This window comes from Mytilus galloprovincialis, chromosome 12 (assembly GCF_965363235.1).
Source record: "Mytilus galloprovincialis chromosome 12, xbMytGall1.hap1.1, whole genome shotgun sequence".
Taxonomy (NCBI): Eukaryota; Metazoa; Mollusca; class Bivalvia; order Mytilida; family Mytilidae; genus Mytilus; species Mytilus galloprovincialis.
The window spans coordinates 43,925,599-43,950,858 of NC_134849.1; the positions used below are offsets into that span (position 1 = coordinate 43,925,599).

Genomic DNA, 25,260 nt, shown 5'->3' on the forward strand with positions numbered 1-25,260 from the left:
ATACTGCTGCAGATGCTGTCCTATCTGATAGACATTGAAATTGTTTGAACATTTTCCTCTGTAACTTTTCTAGTTCAGATACATCCTTTTTCATGCATATTTGTACTTCGAGTCCATAAAGATAGCGGGGGACAACATATGTTTTCCAGATCTTTTTAAGTACCAGCGGTGACATTCCTGTTCTGGCATGTAGGCCAGAACCTAGCAAGGCATATATAGTTTGCCGTCCAGTTTTTAGCCTTTCGTCCAAGTTGACTTTGCCATTTGTTGCCCTGGTGATACCTAGATGCTTCAGCTTTTCTACTCTTTTTATTTCTTTTCCATTGAAGCTGTATGAATGCGTTTGTTGCTTTAATCCTTTAGATACGCACATTATCTCTGATTTGTCTGGATTAATTTTAACCATGTCTCTTTTAGTGTGGAAGTCTATAATATTGAGCATTGCCTGTAAATCTGACCGCTCACCCAGTAAGGCAATATCGTCCGCACATGTAGGAGAGCCTACTTGTATGTTGCCTATTTTTGCGCCTAGATTACTACTGGATATTGCATTTAGAATGGTGTTATTGTATCGCTTGTATAGGAGAGATGATAATTTTGCTCCTTGACGAACCCCTTGCATGATATTGATACTTTCTGATGTTTCATTATTCCACTTGATTTTGAGAGACAGATCTTGATAGATGTTCCGTAGTAGGATCCACATATCTCCCTCAATTCCATCATGATAAAGCTTATTTAACATGATCTCATGACTCAGGGTGTCAAATGCCTTTTCTGCATCCAGTGCAACAAGTTCTAATAATATTTGAAGAAGACGATATATTAGAATAGTTTCAGTTGTAATAAAGGCTGCGAAGAGGCTTGATGCGCCTTCTGTAAACCCTCTCTGTAATGGATTTTGTGATGGTAGTAGCTCATATTCTAGCCTTCCTTTAACGATTGATTCGAAGATTTTAGAAAAGATACTTGTTACAACAATTCCCCTGTAATTTCCAGGTACGGTTTTATCCTTCTTCTTTTTAAGAACAGGTGTTAATAAACCATTTTTTAGATTTTTCGGAACATCCAAATCGGAGAAAATATCATTGATTATGCTTGCGATTTCTTCTGATAATTCATCTACAGCATATTTGTAATGTTCAGAACATATACCATTTTCGTCTGATGTTTTGCCAGTGCTTAGGTTCTTAATTGCACTTTTAACTTCTTCAGGTGTTGCTTGTTTAATTTCTTTTTTGGAATGTTGATTTTCAAAAATGATGTCATTTTGCAATTTAGCCAAGTGGAAGCGTTCCAGGTCAAAGATATTTTTGTCATGATTTGGTGTTCCGAGTTTTTCGAAATGTATTGTCCATGCTTTTAGAATACTTTCTCCTTCAAATTTCTCATTTCCAATGTAAAGAACGTCAGTATTTGATGAATGATTAGATCGTTGTTGCTTTATTAATTTATGGAATGTTTTGCTGTCTTTTTCTGAAGCTTGCATGATTTCATTTATGAACTTTTCCTTCTTTGATGCATGTGCCTGTCTCTGTAGTTGTCTCAGATGACGTTTTTTGTTTTTGAGAGCCAGCTTTTCTTGATCTGCATCCTGATTTTTGTTGGTTTTATCTATCCAGTTCCTATGTGCAGACTTTGCTTCTTTAGATGCTTGGCTAATTTTGCTATTCCATATGCCTTTCCCAACAGATTTTAGTTTTTTCAGCTTCCTGTAGCTCGGAATAGATTTTGTACCAGCTTTATGAAGTGTTAATTCCAATTTTTGTATACGTGATTCTACGGTACCCGAGAATTTCTTTTCTCCAGATGTATTGTCTAGACTACTTTCAATAGTTGACTTGTAGAGGCTTTTGTCGCATTTTCTCCAGTTTGGCGTTGTATATATTTTGACAGGTCGTAGAGAACATCTTTTAACCTTTAGAGCCATATTTGCAGTGACAAGAGTATGATCAGAGGTATTTGTAGGATGCCTCATAGCTATTTTCACATTTGGATTTGATTGCTGTATAATTCTTTCATCAAACAAGAAATAGTCAATTTGTGAGGTATATTTGCCATTGTGATGAAAAAAGGTTGGCTTTATTGGATAACCATCTGGTATATGGAGATTGTTTATGTTTTTGAATTCTCCAAAGACAGTGTCCCGTTTCCTATTGTCACGATGTAAAGACGCATTCATATCACCACATAAAATTATCTGGTATGTTTCTCTATACTTATCCATAATTTCGGAGATTTGATCTAATGTATCTTTATATTCAATGTCCCCACTACTCTGTGCAGATGGCATATAGGCATTAATTAAGCATGTTGCAATTGGACTGCTGTTTATTGTTATCACTTGAATACGAGAATTCCCATCCGGCATTATATTAACTGTGTTGTTTAGATCTTTCTGCCACAGAATTGCTGTTCCTCCGTAGCCACGGATAGATTTAAAGTCTATTAGTGGGTTTTCGTCATCCACTGATTTGATATTTGACGAGAATTTTTTATTTATTTCTATTGCTATATTTTTTTCCAAAGATAGCAGCCAATGTTCTTGTATACATAGAATTTGCACTGTATCCAGGATTGAATTAAGATACAGGGTGTTGCCTTTTATATTTTGAATATTGATGGTTCCTATTATAAATTCATGTGGTTTATTGTCCAGTTTACTGATGAGGCTCTGCCTGCTCCTAAAAAAGGCTTGTTTGAGTTTATTTGTTCATTATTTAAGGCTGGTTCCGAAATACTTCTATGATGTAATGTACTTCTAGACGGTGGAATATCTGGCTTACATGTACTATGAGATGTGTCCATATCATGTTTTGTATATACATGTCCATCCCTTATTTGGGTGTTCGCCTGATTTGATTCTGGAGTTTGTACCAGATTTTGATGAGAATTTTGGTTTGGCTCCTGATGTTCTTGCACTTGATAGAGAGTTTGTTGTTTGTAAACTTGTTCACTGTTAGTGTTAGTGGTTTTCGCCAGTTTTTGATGATTTCTTTGCATTCTGGACCGTTTTTGTCCTTGTGTTTCGGTATTTACTCTTTGGCGAGGTGGTTGAACATTTTTAGGCCTTGAATCATAGCTTATGTATGTTTTTTGTTGTTGCACATGAGGAGCATATGGGGCGAATACCAATCCCATAGGTGTTTGATAGGGTTGTGGTCTAGTCCACATTGGAGGTCTTGTATATTGTACACCAGGTATCTGTGGATTGTTTAGTGCCTGTTGAGGAAAGTTCTCATTCTGTGGTCTATCCTGTCCAATAGGTGCTTGGTATTGTGGTGGTTTAGTCCATATTGGAGGTCTTGTCCACTGTAGCCCAGGTGCATGTGGATGGTTTAGTGGTTGTTGAGTTTGTTGATTTGAGTTCCCATTCTGACATCTTGGAAATGGAGTGAATTGAGTATTCATCTGTGGATATTGACTAGGTGGTTGTTGATTTCCACTTATGGTAGATTTATGTTGATTACATTCATTTTCCATATGATGAAGTTTACATTTCAGCTCATTGATTTCTGTATTGTGTTTCATTTGAATGGATATGATGTTAAGTTGATGCTCAAACTCCAGTTTCATTTTATTAATTTGCCCTTCAAATTTCAGTTCAAGCTGATGGATTTGTTGGTTAAATGGAAGTTGGCTGTTGTTGTCTAATGGAGATTGTATGCCTAATTTAGATGATAGTAAGTCAATTGTTTGTCTATATTCCTGATTGACTGTTTGAAGATTGCTGATTTTTGTTTGACTTTCAGCCAGTTGTAATTCAAGATGAGTTTGTTCTAGATTGTCCTTCTTTTTTGCTCGCTTTGGTTTGGTTTTCACTTCAATAGGTGGAATATGTATATTATTTTTGGTAAGATCTTCTTTAACTGCTGATTCTGGTAGAACAGGTAGGCATGGATCAGATTTTTCTGCTTCAGCTTCAGTTGTATGGCATATTTTTATAGCGTCAGTATCCTGTTGACTCTTTGTTTCATATACTAGCTGTTTTGGATGGGTTTCTTCCCTTTGTTGGATCATTTCATTATGCAGTGATTCGTCATATGGAATTGTATCGTCTAGGATTCTGCATGACGAGCATACGTAGGCTGTATGGTTATTGAGCGAGTTTTCGGATATTCCTTCGCAAACAGTATGCAGCCATTGTCCACATATTGTACATTCTACATTATTTTCATCTATAATAGCAGATCCACATACTATGCAGATTTCATCTGTTGTTTCTTCGCCTTCACGAGAAAGTGTATGTAACTCAGAGTCAATAAGTTCATCATTTAGACTAGTAATTGAGTTATAATGACTGTTTATACGTGTAGGGCTAGAGTCGCATAGTTCTTTATCATTGGTGGTCATTAATCTATGTGTTGTTTTTGGTTGATGGTTATGACTATCTTGGTTATAATCATTTAGCTCAACTTGTGTTTGGACTATATGGTGAGAATGCTGTTTAATAACACACGTTTTCTCGTCCTTGTCACTGTTACCTGTGGAAGTATTGGTTTGCACGGTTTTGTTGAGTATGGGCTTAGCTGATAAGATGGATTTAGCTTGCCCCTTTTTTGGATTATTTATTTGGTCTTTAGTGAGCTTACACATTTGCTTGATTTTGTTATTTAGCTCAGAGGATGATTTATTGACCAATAGTTCTTCGCATATTTTATCGAGGTCTTCTTGAATAAATGTTTGTACCATATATCCGTTAGCATCGATTCTACATGTGGTGTTGAACATGTTTATTCTAAATAGCTGACGACTAGACAAGGATGGATCTCTATTTTTGACAGATAATGATTCCTCAACTATCATTGGTTGTTTGCTGACATCTGGTAGACTTGACTTGCTTGTTTTGGTGTGTAGCCTATATGTTCTATCTTCAGATTGGTCGTAATATTTATATATGGAGGATTTCAAGATTTCATAAGCTCCTGCATTGCATGTTATGACTAGTGTACCATCTTTAAATTCCATATCACAGGAGTGATCCCTGTCTGTTGCATCAATTTTCTTATCTAGTGCCTTCTTGGCATTTAGCCTGTAGGACATATGCTTATTCCCATGTGATCGAGTAACACTTGGTGTGTATGTCATGGGAGGGTTTCTAGTTCTTGTAGGCCTTGTTAATTCCCTGGAGCCCATGTTGACAAAGTTATTGTATCTTTTATTTATTTATTTCTTTGTCTATAAATTGGTTGTATATTTAATGTTTATTATGACAGATAGCTTGGTATCCCATGCAGTCTGTATTAAAACTATTTGTTGAGAGGATAATAAGCTCTTACGAAGGTGTTTTAGGTACAGAATCAGTTAGCTTGGCATCCCATGCAGACTGGTCTGTATTTGTTATATGTATGACTATTGAATTTGAAGCTACGGATTAATATACTTATTTATATATCTTTGAGGCTGGTTAAACTAATTTTATTTTTCTTTTCTTTGAGAATTTATTATATCCTAAAGTTTATAATAGCAGTTAGCTTGGCATCCCATGCAGTCTGTATAATAAACTTTTTATTGTGAGAAGAGTAAAAATATTATAGATGTTAAATTTCAGTTATATGTTGGTATTCTATATGACAGACAAGGTTTTTATATACAAACAATGTACTATTGCTGTTGTGTATGTTGTTCCAGTTTTAGATACAGAACCTAGTTAGCTTGGCATCCCATGCAGACTGGCCTGTATCTGTTAAATATAAGTATAAGAATTTAGGATTTGACTTCAGATTTGCTCCAGCAATCAATTTTTATTCTTTCTGCTATTTCACGTAACCAAACTCTTGCTAGATTCTGGCCAGGATGGATCCCGTCCCTGTACAGGTTGTAATTGAAGTATTCCCAGGCTTCGACTCTTGACCGTGTACGGTGTTGTTTGCGGGCTTGTAGGAAAAGTGAAAAATTAGGTGAGCGTGTACTTAAGATTTGGTTCGTAGCTCTTATTTTCTCATTTACTTGCCAGACTTGATTTGCAAGTGTTTCGTCTTGTTGCTTGAAGGTTTTCGGGTCGGAGTGTTTTTGATGTTGATTGTAAGCTTTTATTGAGTATACTGGTACTTCAAGGAAAATAAGTTTGACTTGTGGAAAATCTTGTATATAGTTCTTGATGTCATCAATACAGGAGATAACTTTGTCAACAGTATCAGAATTATCAGTTGTAATAGATATGTATTTTGAGGATTTTTCTTTGGTTGTCAGATTACATGTACCAAGCCAGACATATAGAGCAATGTCTCCAATTTCATATAATTTAGTGGGAAGATTTCTTTTAAGCCAGGCAAAACTTTGCTCAATTGTCACACCTTTCTTGCACCACCATATAATATTTTGGTCAAATGGACTTATGATATTGTTTCGTAATGAAAATCCTTTGCTGTCAGATAAAATGACAGGGCGCCGTCTTGTTTGTCCTGTTGGAGGCACAAAGTTATGTGTTCTGAGATATTTTGCTAGCTTTGTCTCGGACATATAGATTCTTGTTGATAAAAGAGGGGGGTGGTACTATCAGGAACAGCCGGCTACAAGATTCCAAGAAAATTTGGGCCTTGGCAGGGTTTAGTTTTTTTAGTTAAATAACATTTAAATACGAATTGCAAATATAAAATAATAAAAATGAGCTAGCAATGGACGGAAGACTTGAAAAGTGAACTCAAATGACCCGCGTAATAAGGCGGGAAATTCAATCGATCAGAAAATGTCAATATTGTTTCTAAGAATCGATTTAAATAAATTAAATTTAAGTTCAAACGTGAAAGTTACTATCGTGCTCAATATAGACAATTGTTTTTGATTTAAGTGGAGTGCAACACTTAGGAAACTCAATAATATTGTCTTCTTTCTGTGCAGTGAAAATCAGTCCGCCATGTTATCTCGTGAACTTTTTTTTTTTCGTATTTGTTAATATATTTACATTGAAATATATAATTCAAATTATGTAACAATTATAATGTGTGTATTGAAATAAAATAATTAATAAAAAACGTTAAAGGAGAGTATAAATACGATAGCTCTCGCTATCTTATAATCTGTGATCATGTAATCAGCGCCGTATAACATCTTAATTCTTGTGTGTATCAGTTTACACATATCGTGACGTTTTTCTTAAAATTAGTAAAAATGATCATATTTCTATTCAAGTTGGTAGCATGAAGAACATTTTTTTAAACTTTGAAACTTATATCGAAAGATAGAGCAATCTTTCTTCTTTTATTTTATAACAAAGTCAATTTAATGTTCATTGATTAAGTATTTTAAATTATTTTTTAAAGATGTGACCTTATTGGTAATAATTTACATTTCACATATAAGAATTTACAACAAAGAAGTCTTTATGACTGTTACAAAACTAAAATTGGTATCAAGAAAGACAAATCCGAAAAATATAATAAAAATATCATCTAGTTGCTGAAATATTGATGAACACAAATATAACAAAGTCAAAAGGATTTTATGAAAAGAAAAGGTTTAAATCGTCAATTTAAACATTTTTCCCCGTTTAATTCAACAGACCGATTTCATCGATAAAACCTCTGTCCCGTGACGCATGCGCATTACAGACCGGACTGATTCTTGACAATGATATTATAATGTTTCAAATTGTACACTAGACTGGTTCAAGTCATACTTGTTTGAACGAAGCCAACAAGTTAATTGGTCAATAACGTCATGTCTAATACTAAATGCATAAAAACTGGGGTACCACACGGTTCTATCCTGGACCCTCTGTTATTTATTTTATATATCAATGATTTACCTCTTATTATAGAACATTCATTAATAGATTTATATGCAAATGATTCTACATTACATTGTAAAGGTAATAATTTACTTCAGTTAATTTCTAACCTTCAAAATGATATTCATGTAATTGAAAACTGGTGTTCGCAAAATTGTATGAAATTAAATGCCAAAAAGTGTAAATCAATAATTATTGGTTCGAAACAAAGGCTAAATGTTCAACTGGAAACAGTTTAGATATCAATATTTCAAATGAACAAATAGAAAATGTAGATTGTGAAAAACTTTTTAGTTTATATATTGACAAAAAAATAAATTGGAATCAGCAGATAGATAAAATGTCATGTACTATATCAAACAGAATCAATTTATTACAAATGATAAGAAAATATTTACCTATGCATATACGTATTATCTATTTTAATGCTTATATTCTGCCATTATTTGATTATTGTTGCAATATGTGGGGAAGCTGTTGTGAAAGTGGAATAAATAAACTTAATAAGTTATTAAAGAAATCTGCTATGGTTATAGTAGAAGCTGACACAATGACATCATCCATTTTATGGTTTAATAGTTTACACTGGTTAAATGTGGAAAAACGCATTCAATACCAAAAGGCAATACTTGTATTTAAATCATTAAATGGTACGGTTCCTAACTAATTACAAGAAAATTTTCATTTTACTGATAATCAAAATTATAACTTACGTTCAGCTGATGAAAAACTATTAAATTTTCCAAAACCAAAAACAAATGTTTTACAGAAAACATTTACATATTCAAGTTCTCAAATATGGAACAGTTTACCATATGAAATAAAAATGAGTAATACATTTGTACCTTTTAAAACAAAATGTTATAAATTTTTCATCAATTGTGCAAATTAATATGCTTTTTCATTATTATTTAAATACAATTGTATATTGTGTATAATATAATATAGTATTAATGAATGGGTGTTTTTATAATGGCCCTGTTATATGTCCAAGGTCTGTTTTAATGGTCGAGGAAGTCTGTAATGGCCCGAGGCAACGCCGAGGGCCATTACAGACATCCGAGGCCATTATTACCGACCGAGGTCATATAACAGAGCCATTATAAAAACACCCATTTCTTAATACATTTAATAACCAACTGAATAAAAGTGTATGTGTTAATATACCAAATATCCAAGATATTAAGTTGACAGAAGTTATGTGTTGAAAAACAGGAGGAACAGTGATCCCTATATATGGTTCTTTAATGTTGGTTGCTGGTTACTTAATTACATAAAATACAAAAAAGTATTATACTCTTTACTACTTAATTTTATTAACTTTATTAAAAACCCTAACTGTGCTTTATACAGACAAATCGGGCATTAATACAGGGCCATTACAGAACTTGAAACAGGGCCATTACAGAAAAAACAGGGCCATTACAGAAAACAGGGCCATTACAGAAAAACAGGGCCATTACAGAAAATATGTTATTTTTAATACCTAGTCATTTTTGGCAATAGTGTACTTAGTTGGTTAATAAAACTTTATAATACTCTATGTACTTATAAATATTTTATTATTATTTTGAGGACTCTCAGGAAGATTAGTTTTTAACTAATGGGATCATCCTCTTGAAATAAAGATTATTTATTTATTTTATTTTATTTTATTTAAATATATTAAGTACAATTGTCCGGTAAAAGATAGATAAACTGACGATAAACAAATTTTTTTTGTCACTAGGTGACTGAAAATTAAATTAGTACAATTTTCCTTTTTAAAAGACAGATAAGCGGACAATTACATATATCCACTCAATAATTACTGTTCCTCCAAAATCACAGTGAGGCCTTCAAAATGGAGGGGGAGGCACAAAACATCAAGATAAATTATTATGATGGCACCAAACATTAAAACAAAACCGCGTGCGCTCTTTGATAAACATGCAAGAATAGTCCAGTGAGAAGTTCGTCGGCTGTTTTAGAAAATTGATTTTAACACATATAACATTCTTAGTCATGTTAGTAGATGTGCATTATTTTATCATCTTGATCACATCTATTTTGTGAATCAATATTACATGAAATAGACTAATCTCCTTTACACGTACAGATACCACCTCTGATTTCTGATTACGTAACAGAAACGCAACATGTACATATAGTATGAAAGTTAGGATAATGAAAATTTAAAACTTAAAAAATGAAAAATATAAGACAAAAGTTAAAATTCAAGGGATGTATAAATACTTATATACGTGAAAAGAAATATGATTTAAACATACTTGATAAATTAGTTGTGATGGCTTTGAACTAGCCTCCAGTAACACTTACTACTTTTAATTTGCTGTTTTGTTATTATTTTGTGCCTCGGACCGATCATTTAATTAGGTTAGGCAAATTGCTACTGATTTTTAACGTTCGTTCGTTTGTTCTTATGTCGTGTTGTTTCTTCTGTCAATTATTGAATAGTTTTAATAATTTTTACTGTCAACTATCGAATAGTTTTAATAATTTCTGCTGTCAATTATTTACTGTCAACTGTTGAATAGTTTTAATAATTTCTGCTGTCAATTATTTACTGTCAACTATTGAATAGTTTTAATAATTTCATCTGTCAATTATTCAATAGTTTTAATATTTTCTTCTGTCAATTATTGAATAGTTTTAATAATTTCTTCTGTCAACTAAAGAATAGTTTTAACAATTTCTTTTGTCAATTATTGAATAGTTTTAATAATTTTGCTGTCAATTATTGAATAGTTTTAATCATTTCTTAATTTGTCAACGGAGAATAGTACTGAAGCATCAAATACTGTATTTACCTGTTAACTACTGTCCACCATCAGTTGTATCGAACCAGTGGTAGAAAAAAAGAAATATCAGTACATATACCTTTTTGTGCTGATGAATCCGTAGCGCCTCGAGGTGGCGCTTTTCTTGATTGCCCGTTATTAGATAAAAAGGACTTCACAACCAAAAAATTTGTCCTTGTTCTAAACTAAGTTAAACATGTTTAAGATTAGGTAATGAACTACATAATGCAATATGAGGTCAACATCAGAAAAGCAAGGGGATATATTATGTGCACGGTTTGTCAGATAACATTATTTGTTAACATTTGGCACACTTCGGCCTGATCTGACAATCATGTCATGTGGACTACCGAAATGTACCGAAGTTTGCCGATGGCTGATTGAAATTCAATTTCAAAAAGTCGACAAAATAACATCACATTTGGAATTTGTATACAGAATGTAGAGGAAAAAAAACACAATTTTTTAAAAAGGAAGTATATGTTTTAATGTTTGATTGTTAAACGTGTTCATGCTCTTTTTGTAATTTTTTGAAAAGTGTACCCTCGTGTAGATTGTATCGTAAGAGTATTTAGAATATTGAATAGAGCCAGTGATCATTCCAAAAATGTATTATCTTGCATTCATTTTTTTTGTACTAGTATATTCAGAATAAATATTACAATCGAAAATAATTATTGTGTTTGGTTTGTGCGATTGCCAAAGTACTAATAAGATGTGCTGAAAAGTTATCGACAAATCAGACTATTCATTTTTTTTTTATAAATAAGGCTGTTAGTTTTCTCGTTTGAATTGTTTTACATTGTCATTTTGGGGCCTTTTATAGCTGACTATGCGGTATGTGCTATGCTCATTGTTGAAGGCCGTACGATGACCTATAGTTGTTTATTTCTGTGTCATTTTATTCTCTTGTGGAGAGTTGTCTCGTTGGCAATTATACCACATCTTCTTTTTTATATTGGAAGCGAAAATTGAATATCAGTACATATTTGAAGATTTTGTATAAGATAAGGGATCATCTTTTAAAAGAAATTTCATGTACACGTTTTTATAGTATAACTAAATCATTTACGTCTCAAAAACACATTTTTCGCTTTTTTGATGAACTTGAAGTATCATATGACCTAAACTAAATGTTGATAATTTTAAAAAGTCCTTGAGATTTAAAAAAAAATACCACAGAAATGCAAAACAAAATCAATCAATTTTACAGTAAAATATGCTGATATGGGAAATATTTTAGTAATAACATTAGTGCACACACTGAATGTCATCTCTGCTTTACTAAACACGATTGGTTTAATGTTGATTGTCCAGAGAGATATTAAACAGATATATCATGTTAAGGAGGGGTATTTGCGAAAAATACCAGTAGAGAGAATGTTAAATTTCGCAAGCCGCAAGGCGCGGGAAATTCATTCTCAAGACTGGTATTTGTCGCAAATACCCCTCAAAAACATGCTCGTGGTATTTTTTGGCAAATACCACGGCAGAGAGGGTAAAAAAAGCATATCCTTATTGCAAATGCCCCGGCGGCGTTAAAAATGAACGATAAATAAAGCCAGACAGAATATTCACCTTACAATTTGTCCATGCATCAAATATTTTATAATCATAATTTAAAGAATAAAAAAGACGACGTTTTTATTGGTCCCAAATGTTGGTTGTACTTGATGTCGAAACTGAACATGAAAGCAGCTACTTTAATTTTAACTGAACCGAAACAGTAGCTTGATTTTAAACAACATGAATATCTAAAATTGGGCTGAAATAGTTTCCAAACAACTTCAGCATTATTATATAGACTGATTATTGTTTTGTTACACTTAACTGGTGGAATCGTGGTAACTGGGATTTAATAGCCGTTATCAATAATATTCAAAACAATGAATTTGTATCAATATCTTTCCAATAGTTTTATTTTTCTTCTATTGTATTATATTTCGTAGTCAAATGAAATGTACTGATATGTTATAAAATGTTTATGTTTATCAAGATTCATTACCAATATGGCGAAACACAATACTTGTCCCCATGATCTCCTATTGCTTGACTGGATGCGTTTTTGGACAATTCCGTCTCCAATGTCCTCGGGTGCTGCATCTAAAATAGATTTCTGTTGGCTTATATTCTACAGGTAACTTTATATGTACTGAAATTGTTTCCGCTCTTTCACTTTTAAAACCGTTTCACAAATGATATCGGGTATGTTCCTTATGTCATAACTACAATCCCCTACCCTTTCATGAATGTGACCTACCGAATTAGACTATTTACCGGATTTTTGTCACATGAGCAACACGACGGGTTCCACATGAGGAGCAGGATCTATTTACCCTTCCGGAGCACCCGAGATTATCCCTAGTTTTTGGTGGGGTTCGTGTTGCTTATTATTTAGTTTCCTATGTTGTGTCATGTGTACTATTGTTTGTCTGTTTGTCTTTTCATATTTAGCCATGGTGTTGTCAGTTTATTTTCGATTTATGAGTTTGACTGTCCCTCTAATATCTTTTGACACTCTTTTTTAAACCAGTTGGAGTTCTTGGATGTATTGGTGGAGTATCAGAGAATGTTTGCCTTTAGTAGGTACAAATTGTATTTAGAGGCTCCCGCAGTGTCAAAAACGACCTGCGATCTCTGGGCTTTTTAGAGGCGACTCCCGACCTGAGGGCCTTCTAAAAACGACCTGCGACCTGTAAAATTTGGAAAAATGACCTCCGACTGACTTCCGTCCTCTGTGTTGGGAAAAAAAACTACCTGCGACCTGTACATTTCCCGTAAAAACGACCTCTCGACGAATATAAAAGCGACCTTGCGACCTGAGGGGGGTACCCTGTGGGAGCCTCTATTTACCTAATGAAATTCTGATTTATAATTCTATGAAAGGTTATAATTTGCATCACAAGTAACTTGTTTACTCAAGGTAGGTCCTCTGTGATGAGATCCATTACTATCCTCTTAATTATTTTGTTACTATTGTGTTACAGCATATATACTAGAGGGTAAAGATACTAAAGGGGCATTCACACTGAAATTAAGTTGAGAATAAACTAACAACTCCATGGCTAAAAAAGTAAAAAATACCAACATGGATATAACAGAACACAAAACCTAACATAGAAAACTAAAGACTGAGCAACACAAACCCGACAAAACTGGTGTTGATATCAGGAATTCCGGATATAATGCACCATTATGTTGCTCATGTCGGTACAAACCCAGTGATAATATAGTAGGTCACAAAAGAAAGAGGTTACCATTATCATTTGGTTATTTATATATAACAAGATAAACGTGTCCAAGGTTATGAGTAAGTACAATTCGCCTTTTCAGAATCTAATGCATTCTGGGTAATATTTTCAAAAGTGTACACCAAAACGTCGTGATTGGTTAAAAACGTCATAAACAATGGAAATTCAACCAATGACATAACGTTATTTTCATTTTGGGGTACGAACAATGAAATTACCCATAGTCCTTTAGATTCTGAAACGGCCAATTCAACTTATAGATTTTTCCTGTTTTTATTTGCCTTTACACCAAGCTGATGTTAAACAAAATTGAATAGATTGCATTTATTGTGCATTTTAAGTCACATATGGTCAAAGTCATTGACGTTGCCATCGTATGGATTCTTTTTTAATAAAATTCAGTAAGATGTGGTATGCTGGCAAATGAGACAACTTTCCACAAGAGACAGAAATTACCAACTACAGGTCACCATACGGACTTCAAGAATGAGAAAAACCACTGTCGCATGTTAAGCTATATAAGGCTCCAAAAAGACAAATGTACAACCATTCAAACGATAACACCAACGGCTTGATTAATGTACAAAATTAGGTGCAAAAAAACATGAAATCCCGAGGTCCCGAATAAAAAGAAATTCAAAATCCCGACATCCCGAAATTCGAAGATAAAATTCTCGGATCCCGAAAGGATTAATCCCGAAATCACAAACTTAAAAACACCCGATCCCGAAGTCCCGAAAAAGGTCCCCCCTCCCCTCTCAACATTAAAACGTTTAATCCGCTGCAAATGTTTGTACCTGCCCTAAGTTAGTAATCTGATTACAGAAGTTGTCGTTTGTTCATGTTATTTATACGTGTTTCTTGTTTCTCCTTAGATCGTTGGTTTTCCCGTTTAAATGGTTTTACATTAGTAATTTTGGGGCCCTTTATAGCTTGTTGTTCGGTGTGAGCCAAGGCCGTGTTGAAGACCGTACCTTGGCCTATAACGGATATAGGAAGATGTGGTATGAGTGCCAATGAGACAATTCTCCATCTAAATAATAATTTATAAAAGTAGTACAATGGTTCCCTGAGGTAACCTTACTATGCACAGTAGTACAATGGTTACCTGAGGTGAACTCACAATACTCAACAGTACAATGGTTCCCTGAGGTACCATGACCATGCACAGTAGAACAATGATTCCCTGAGGAGACTTGACCATGCACAATAGTACAAAGGTTCCCTGCACAGTAGTACAATGGTTCCCTGAGGTAAACTCACAATACTCAACAGTACAATGGTTCCCTGAGGTACCATGACCATGTACAGTAGAACAATGATTCCCTGAGGAGACTTGACAATGCACAATAGTGCAAAGGTTCCCTCCACAGTAGTACAATGGTTCCCTGAGGTTATCTGACAATGCCCAGTTGTACAGTGGTTCCCTTTTGGTAACATGACCATGCACAGTAGTACAATGATTCTTTGAGGTTACCTACCATGCGCAGAAGTACTATGGTTCCCTGAAGTGACCTGACCATGCACAGTATTGCAGTGGTTCCCTGAGGTAACCTATCAATGCACTTTAGAACAATGATATCCTGAGTAAACCTATCATGCACAGTAGTACAATGGTTACCTGAGGTAACCTGACAATGCACAGTAGTACAATGTTTCCCTGAGGAAACCTGACAATGCATAATAGTACAATGATTCCCTGAGGTAACATGACAATGCACAGTAGTACAATGGTTCCCTGAGGTAAAATAACCATGCACAGTAGTATAATGGTTCCCTGAGGAAACCTACCATGCACAGTAGTACAATGGTTCCCTGAAGTAATCTGACCATGCACAGTAGTGCAATGGTTCCCTGAGGTAACCTGACCATGCACAGTAGTACAATGGTTCCCTGAAGAAACCTGACCATGCACAGTAGTGCAATGGTTCCCTGAGGTAACCTGACCATGCACAGTTGTACAATGGTTCCATGAGGTAAACTCACAATACACAGCAGTACAATAAGTTCCTGAGGTACCATGACCATGCACAGTAGAACAACGATTCCCTGAGAAGACTTGACAATGCACAATAGTGCAAAGGTTCCCTCCACAGTAGTACAATGGTTCCCTGAGGTTATCTGACAATGCCCAGTTGTACAGTGGTTCCCTTTTGGTAACATGACCATGCACAGTAGTACAATGATTCTTTGAGGTTACCTACCATGCGCAGAAGTACTATGGTTCCCTGAAGTGACCTGACCATGCACAGTATTGCAGTGGTTCCCTGAGGTAACCTATCAATGCACTTTAGAACAATGATATCCTGAGTAAACCTATCATGCACAGTAGTATAATGGTTCCCTGAGGAAACCTACCATGCACAGTAGTACAATGGTTCCCTGAAGTAATCTGACCATGCACAGTAGTGCAATGGTTCCCTGAGGTAACCTGACCATGCACAGTAGTACAATTGTTCCCTGAAGAAACCTGACCATGCACAGTAGTGCAATGGTTCCCTGAGGTAACCTGACCATGCACAGTTGTACAATGGTTCCATGAGGTAAACTCACAATACACAGCAGTACAATAAGTTCCTGAGGTACCATGACCATGCACAGTAGAACAATGATTTCCTGAGGAGACTTGACCATGCACAATAGTACAATGGTTCCCTGCAGAGTAGTACAATGGTTCCCTGATGTTACCTGACCATGCACAGTGGTACCATGGTTCCCTAAGGTAACATGGCCATGCACAAAGTACAATGGTTCCCTGAGGTAACCTGACTATGCACAGTAGTAGAATGGTTCCCTGAGGTAACCTGACCATGCACAGTAGTACAATGGTTCCCTGAAGTAACCTGACCATGCACAGTAGTATAATGGTTCCCTGAGGAAACCTACTATGTACAGGAGTACAATGATTCCCTGAAGTAATCTGACCATGCACAGTAGTACAATGGTTCCCTGAAGAAACCTGACCATGCACATTAGTGCAATGGTTCCCTGAGGTAACCTGACCATGCACAGTAGTACAATGGTTCCCTGAGGTAACCTGACCATGCACAGTAGTGCAATGGTTCCCTGAAGTAACCCAACCATGCACAGTAGTACCATGGTTCCCTGAGGTAACCTTACTATGCACAGTAGTACAATGGTTCCCTGAGGTAACCTGGTCATGTATAGTAATTTACATATGACCTGAGGTAACCTTGTCATGTACAGTAATTTACAGATAACCTGAGGTAACCTGGTCATGTACAGTGATTTACAGATGACCTGAGGTAGCCTGTCCGTGAAAAAAAGAACATAGATATAATCTGGACTAAGCTGACGAAGGGAGTTATGAACATTCATTTGTGGTAACCTGAGGTTTCCAGAAAATAAGCGTTTTGCAAAGTTTATCTGTGGTAACATGCAGCTGGTACAATGACCATGAAGTTGTGACCTTAGGTAACCTCACCATATTCGAACATACAGAGGTATTCTGAGGTTACATATTCATATACAGTAGTTAAGAGATGACATTAGTTAACATGTGCACATGGCCATGTATAGAAATGCAGAAGTGCCCTGAGGAAAAGTAAAAAAATAGTGTTTTGTAAAGTTTATACAAACTGTGGTAATACGAGTATGTGCAGTAGTACAGAGTAACCTCATCAAGTACAGCAATACAGAGGTGATATTAGGTAACCTAACAATGTTCAATTATACAGAGGTGACCTGAGGTAACCTCACCATGTGAGCAATCATAGATCTATATGATCTGAGATACAGGCAAGACACAGTTATTTAGAGATGAACTAAGGTTATCTGACCATGTACAAAAGTACACTGGAGACGTGAGGTTTTTTCTTGAAAATATCCAACATCTGTACAAATAAGATTAATTAAGACAATTAACATTTTAAAAAAGCAGTTATATACTATATAACCTGTGCTTGTTACTACGTTACTTTCAAAGTAATGTCAAATGAAAAAAAAAATAGATTACTGTTCGTACTGTAATGTTTCTCTTTTTTAATACTGGTGAATAAAATCCTTACAGTGTGTACTGGCTGGTCATCATCGCGTATGATGCGATTTTGATACGCATACACAGCTAATGAATAGTATTCATGAATATAGATAAGATCAGCACGTGAAGTCATAGACTGAAAGTTGTAGATTTGTAGATGCCGTTTATAGAATACAAAATTAGATCTAAAACATAGTTATTAAAATTGAGAAAGGAAATGGTGAATATGTCAAAGCGACAACCATCCGACCATAGAGCAGACAACAGCCGAAGGCAACAAATGGGTCTCCAATGTAGCGAGAATTCCCGCACCCGTAGGTGTCTTTCAGCTGGCCCCTAAAAATATGCATAATAGTACAGTGATAATGGACGTCAAACTAAACTCCGAATTATACACAAGAAACTAAAATTTAAAATCATACAAGACTAACAAAGGCCAGAGGCTCCTGACTTGGGACAGGCGCAAAATTGCGGCGGGGTTACATATGTTTATGAGATCTCAACCCTCCCCCTATACCTCTAGCCAATGTAGAAAAGTAAAAGCATAACAATACGCTCATTAAAATTCAGTTCAAGAGAAGTCCGAGTCCGATGTCAAAAGATGTAACAAAAGAAAATAAATAAAATGACAATAATACATAAATAACAACAGACTACTAGCAGTTAGCTGACGTGCCAGCTCCAAACCTCAATCAAACTGATTGAAAGATTATGTGTTCATCATATGAATATCAGGCACAACCCCTCCCGTTAGGGGTTTAGTATCATACTATCATAAAATATATGAGAAGAACATAACCCGTGTCATGCCAACAACTGTTTTTTAGAAATAAATGTGTTTAGTTCCGGTGCAAAGACCCTATCAGAGAATCAATATTAAAGCCAAAATATGCAATCTTTGATGACCTGACAACAGTATCGTAACTATATCCCTTTTTAATAAGTCTATTTAAAGGTTTTGTTAGTTTCTAAGGAGAATACTGACATTTTTGTGCTTTATAAAGAATATTTCCATAAAAAAATGTATGTGAAATACCTGAACGTATAAGATGTCTGCATGTTGAGTTATATTTACGAATTATTTCCTTATACCGGTGATAAAATTTAGTAAATGTTTTGACCAGTTTGTGATATCGAAAACCCTGGTGTAATAATTTTTCAGTAATACATAAATTTCTCTCGCTAAAATCTAATACGTTGTTACATACACGAGCGAATCGTACAAGTTGAGATATATAAACACCATAAGATGGTGACAAGGGAACGTCACCATCTAAAAACGGATAATTAACAATAGGAAATGAAAAATCATCTCTTTTATCCTAAATTTTTGTATTCAGCTTCCCGTTTATGATATAGATATCAAGATCGAGGAATGGGCAGTGGTCATTGTTAGCATTACACGTGTAGTTTTATTTAAAGTAAGTTCTACAGGATAAATTTCTTTAGTATACATACGGAAGTCGTCATTATTGAGGGCCAATATATCATCCAAATATCTAAAAGTATTGTTAAATATTTGTATCAAATGTTGTTTTGATGGGTCTTTGCTAATTTTAGTCATAAATTGTAACTCATAACAATACAAAAACAGGTCCGCAATAAGTGGTGCACAGTTAGTCCCCATTGGAATTCCAATAACTTGACGATATACGGAATCTCCAAAGCGAACAAAAATGTTATCAAGTAAAAATTCAAGCGCATAAATAGTATCAAAGCATGTTCAATTGACATAGTTCTTTTGTTTATTGCTACTAAAAAATGATCTAAAAGAGTTTGAACATATGAACTCGCAGTCCGACTTTTTAAATGCCCAGTTAATTAGGGATGTGAATTTTTCTTAATAAGAATATGAGGCAAAGTGGTATATAGGGTAGAAAAATCAAAACTTTGAACAGATTCAAAATCAACAATATATGCATGCAATTTATCAAGTACTTCCAACGAGTTTTTGACACTCCAAAAGTAATTAATTCCACTATTTTCAAAGGCCTTATTTCAACAATTTATTATCTGGTTTTTTTATTGTACCAAGTGTACTAGTTAGTAAAACAGACAACTTAGTAGTTGAACAATGGACAGTGGCGGGTCCAGCGGTGTTCTGGGGATAGAAACCCTTTTTTTGAAACCCTCTCCTTGTGTCCTGGATTGGAAACCCCCCCTTTTTTTTTAAATGGATGGATCCGCCACTGCCCCTCATGCAGTCGGACATGAAGGACTGATTTTCAATAACCTATCTATTAAACGTTATCATTTTCTACTTATGTTACTTTAAAAGAAGTAACCAAAATCAATATATGCGTTATCTGTCCATATGTAAGTGTCATATATTACCAAACACAATGCTAGTCAAAGTTTCAACAGGACATTCACGAAACTTAGGCAGCAATCATTTCATTTTCAGGGGGGGGGGGGGGGGGGGGGCTGTGGATTTTTTTTTAAAGTTTGTTTTTAATTGTTCGAGAAACAAATAATTTGTTTTTGACCCTGAGGGAAAAAAATTGTTTGTTTCACCCTCAGCTGCCACTATATGTAATGCTAAAATTGAAATGAAAGAAAAATATGTTTTCGACTGGTCTCCAAAAAATATTGTCTTTCGCCGAAGGAAAAAAATCCATAGCCCCAAGTTTAAATCGCCATTCAAAAAGGGTTTTCTTTTTAATTATTTCAAGTCATTTACGTTTCACTAAATAAATATCTGTTCACGTTGCAATGATCACAAATTAACCAAATATCTGGGTTTTTTTCGTGAATTATTTTTCGTAACTTATTGTAAAAAGTTGTATGTGTTCCTGTTTTCTCCTATTTTTCGCACATATACTGTCAGTCGAAATAGAAAGTACAATGATGTATTTTTAGTTTATTCTATTTTTAGATCATGTTATTACTACGCATAATGGGCACTATTGCCACGATTACCTTAGGGCACCGATTACCTCAGGGCATACAGCAGCGGACCTAACTGCCACCTGCATATCGTATAGTCGTCACCTGAGTCAATAAATACATCAACACGCTAGGAACTATACAACCAAAAATCGTATCTCCTGGACTCATAAGATCCATAGTTTATTATGTGTCCTTCATCCTACTTTAAGATTATTTCATATAAACATAGATTTCAAAAAAAGAATAACCTTGAATGAGGTTAGTAGTATCATTTTGGTGTTTATAAATCAATTATAAAATAGACCTTTTGACTTCAAAATTAGCACACTTTCTCCTCTTATTATATATATGTGACCATATATATTTCCAATAAAGATTGCAAATGCATGTTAGATTTGATTTAGAATCAGAAATCAACTGGTCTGTACATATTTCGGTCTTAGCGAGCTACCATTTGATTTTTATGGGGGGGCTAGGATGAAATTTGAAAAAAATATGCAGGACAGGAGTTTTGAGTAAAAAAAAAAGGCAGGATGAGACAATTGCCAAAAAAAAGTCAGGACGGCAATTTAGGTAAAAAAAAGTCAGGCCTAAACTAAAAAAAAAAAAAAAAAGCAGGACCAAACAGAGTGAAAAATAAAAAGGCAGGACAGAGATTACAGCTAAAAAAATGCAGGACAAAATTTTTCATCCTAGCCCCCTCCCCCCCCCCCCCCATAAAAATCAAATGGTAGCTCCCTTATAGTATAGTAACATTTTCTTTCTTTCTAAATTTGATGTGGTGCGTGGTGCGCATGACCAGACATGTGGTCTTGCAATTACTTTTGAAAGTACTTAATTCTATTAAATTTTACTTTAAACTTTTATATAAATACAATTTACTTTTTTGATTAATTTTTCAATTTTTTGTTCAAACATATTTGTGTAGAAATTTAAGAATTGGATTTTTAACAGCTTTAAGTATTTTTACATCGAGATAACCTTTAGGTCATTCCAATGTATTGCTATCGCCTAAATTTTCATTATGCAAATTAGTTTTGGGTTTTCAACCGATCTATGAAAATTATAGATCCGCGGACATTATATCAATTTTTTGTAATGTTGAATTCTCTCTTATTATTGGTAATAGGATAACTATATTTGATATGTGCGTACCTTGCAAGGTCCTCATGTCTGTCAGACAGTTTTCACTTGACCTCGACCTCACTTCATGGATCAGTGAACATGGTTAAGTTTTGGTGGTCAAGTCCATATCTCAGATACTATAAGCAATAGGGCTAGTACATTCCATGTATGGAAGGACTGTACGGTATACATGTCCAACTGACAGGTGTCATCTGACCTTGACCTCATTTTCATGGTTCAGTGGTTATAGTTAAATTTTTGTGTTTCGGTCTGTTTTTCTCATACTATATGCAATAGGTCTACTATATAGTTGTATGGAATGATTGTAAGGTGTACATGTCTAGCGGGCAGATGTCATGTGACCTTGACCTCATTTTCATGGTTCAGTGGTCGAAGTAAAGTTTTTGAGTTTTGGTCTTTTTATCTAATACTATATGCCATAGGTCAACTATATTTGGTGTATGGAAATATTTTATGATCTTAATGTCAGTCGCACAGGTTTTATTTGACCGTGACCTCATTTTCACGGTTCATTGCACAGTGTTAAGTTTTTGTGTTTTGGTCTATTTTTCTTAAACTATAAGTAATGGGTCAACTATATATGTTGTATAGAAGCATTGTTAGCTGTACATGTCTACCTGGCATGTTTCATCTGACATTGACCTTATTTTCAAGGTTCATTGGTCTTTGTTTAGTTATTTTGGTTAATGTTAAGTTTATGTGACAGTTGTAATAAAGCTTAGCTTTATACTTAGGACTATCAATATAATATCAATGATTAGTATAGGATTATCAACATAATATCAATAATTAGTATAGGACTATCAACATAATATCAATGATTAGTATAGAAGGCGAGACATTTCAGCGTGTGCACTCTTGTATATTACTAGAACACACCCGCGAAATCGCGGGCATATACAATATACAGCCTGTTGTAGGGTGATTTTTTGTAAAAGATATTATGTATGGAGAATTTCATAAAAGGTATCAAAAGCCCTCTCCTTTTTTCCAAAGTCCAATATTTGTTTCCTTTCTGTTAAATTCAATTATTTTCGTGTTTCTGGCCTCAGACCACAATTATTCTTCTCCTTTGCTACAATGCTTTTTTTGGTAAAAGTCAAATCAAATTAAAATTTGCATCGTTTCAAACATGAAATAAATGTAACTGCTCATATATAGACCATTATTAGTCTAATAAGATATGCTTCTAGGACAATCCATCAGTGCCTTTTCTTTTGAGAGCCTTATTAACATACAAATGGTAGGATATGAATCATGTATAAATGACTAAGACCGACTTAAGCTAATTTAAGGGGTGGTCGGATTTTAACCAATGAAAAACTGAGATCAAACGAATCACAAGTTGATCAAAATTTTTTATACAACGGTTGCAGAAAGGGATAAATTGACGAAGTATTAGAGAAATATATATATTTTATTTGGCAATCGCCAATGGCAGTCAGCAGGATTAAAGAACATCAGTTGTTCGACCTGTTAGTCAAATGCGTTTTGTTTAAATATACTTTTTCACTTTTTTTGGTCTTTTGGAAAATGTTCTTTGTGCTGTTTTTAGACCCTTCTATAACAAAATTTGTTTACATGCACACGTATAAAAATTGCGGTTTTTATCCAACGCAATCATAGGTTTGAACGTAGTTTTCAATTTAGACTCGTATATAACCACAGTGGGTAAGGTTGTCCTGCGAGAAAACATTCTGTGCTGGTGATTCGGTCCTGACGGGTGCTGGTGATCAATGAAAAAATATAAACAAAGACGAAAATGATGATTTTTGACGTTTTCCTTCATACAACAGGGAAGAAAACAGTTGAGATTTTTCAATTTTGTTTCTTGTGTATTCATAAGCAAACCATTAAAAATTTGACTCTCTCAAGTGTGTAAGTAAGCGTAACACAAAAGTGTTCATTTGTAGAAAATCTAGAAATGAAAAAATAAAACAAAAGTGCTCATGGAGTCCGCATTCTATACCCAAATCCAAACGACTAATTTTTTTGGTGAAAAACCAGTGCAATTTAGTAAAGTTTTGCATTTTCTCAGTTTATTCATGTCCTGATACTGTGCTGGTGGGTCCTGTCATTGTGTTGGTGGGTCCTGATATGGTACTGGTGATTTTGGGTAAAAAGTTTGTCATATTTGAAACAAATGTTACAAAATCAATAAAAGGCTGATAATCATATTCAATCGAATCTGTGACTCCTATTTTAACTTTTGTGCATCCAATTGGCTGTTTTATAAGCGATTTCAGATAATCGTAACTTATATTACGTAAATGGGCAACATCTCCCGTCCAATATCAGATGAAAATATATATCTAATTAGATTAGTTTTATTTAAGATATTAAATGCCCTTAAATTTATGATTCTCTACATACTATGTTAACTTAAACAGTTTTAAAAGGTGCTTAAAATAAAGCTACATTTATAAGAGGGCATCTTATATTGACATAAAGGTTTGACTGGTTTATTTCAGTTAAATATGCGTTCCACACACCCCTCGCAACTCCATCCAACCAACCCCTCCTCCTTTCCACCTTCATTGGTACAGTGGTGTAACAACACAACAATTTATCACATAAAATAATAACATTAAGACACAAATTATTGAACAACGCTTTCTCTGAAAGCTAGTTCATAGCCGCATTTTCAACTAATACCGGTAGATAAACCAAGTTCTCTTAGATAAAAATCTCAATCGTACCGAACATAAAGTTCATATTTTATCCACCCATCGCATGTACATGTAAATTGTCATATTTCTATCTTTTTTTCTGATTTATTTTACCCAATGCATACGTGACAGGATTGTTATCCTAGTAACCGGTGTTACACATGTATATATTGAACACACGTTATAAAAATTCAACAATACTATTATATTATATTTATTGTATGTGTCAGTTTGTTTAGTCAAAACAAAACTATAAAAACTTCGAAAACAAGAGAGATTTTTTTTAACTGTCATGATTATCTGTCTATTTCTAGAGCTATGCTTAGTATTAACTTCAGATGATAGGGACTGCACACCCTTGTGACCCTGCTGTCTTTCATAATTATATTCGTATACATATATAAACTGAGACTACTATAACACAGAGATTGGTCACTTTTGATTTATTCCGGTGTATTGCTATCACCTAGATTTCCAATTGATACGTAACTTTCGTTTTGGGTTTTTAGCCGATCTATAAACATGATGAATACATAGATATCATTAACATTCCTTATCGCTTGTTATACATCCATTTCTTTAACGAATACTCATCGAATACTTCTGAAAGAAGATAAATATTAATAATATTTAGATGGTTTTTTTTTTATATGTATATAGTTTTACATAATATGCACATGCATGAGGAAGAACATCTCAAAAACGTTTGAAATCTCAAGGAACGATAACTTTGCACGGACGATTAAACATTTTTTGTTGAAAAATACGAATGCCT

The 25,260-nt window shown here is 34.4% G+C and overlaps 1 protein-coding gene across 1 annotated transcript in view; it reads right to left on the bottom strand.

Annotated features, from left to right (window-relative positions):
• LOC143053855 (trimethylamine monooxygenase-like) overlaps positions 1-10,652 on the bottom strand; it is a 28,899-nt gene extending 18,247 nt beyond the window's left edge. Inside the window, exon 1 of the mRNA XM_076226641.1 lies at positions 10,540-10,652. The gene's annotated coding sequence lies outside the window, so the exon portion shown is untranslated. The remainder of the gene's footprint in view (positions 1-10,539) is intronic.
• Between the last annotated feature and the right edge of the window lie 14,608 nt (positions 10,653-25,260).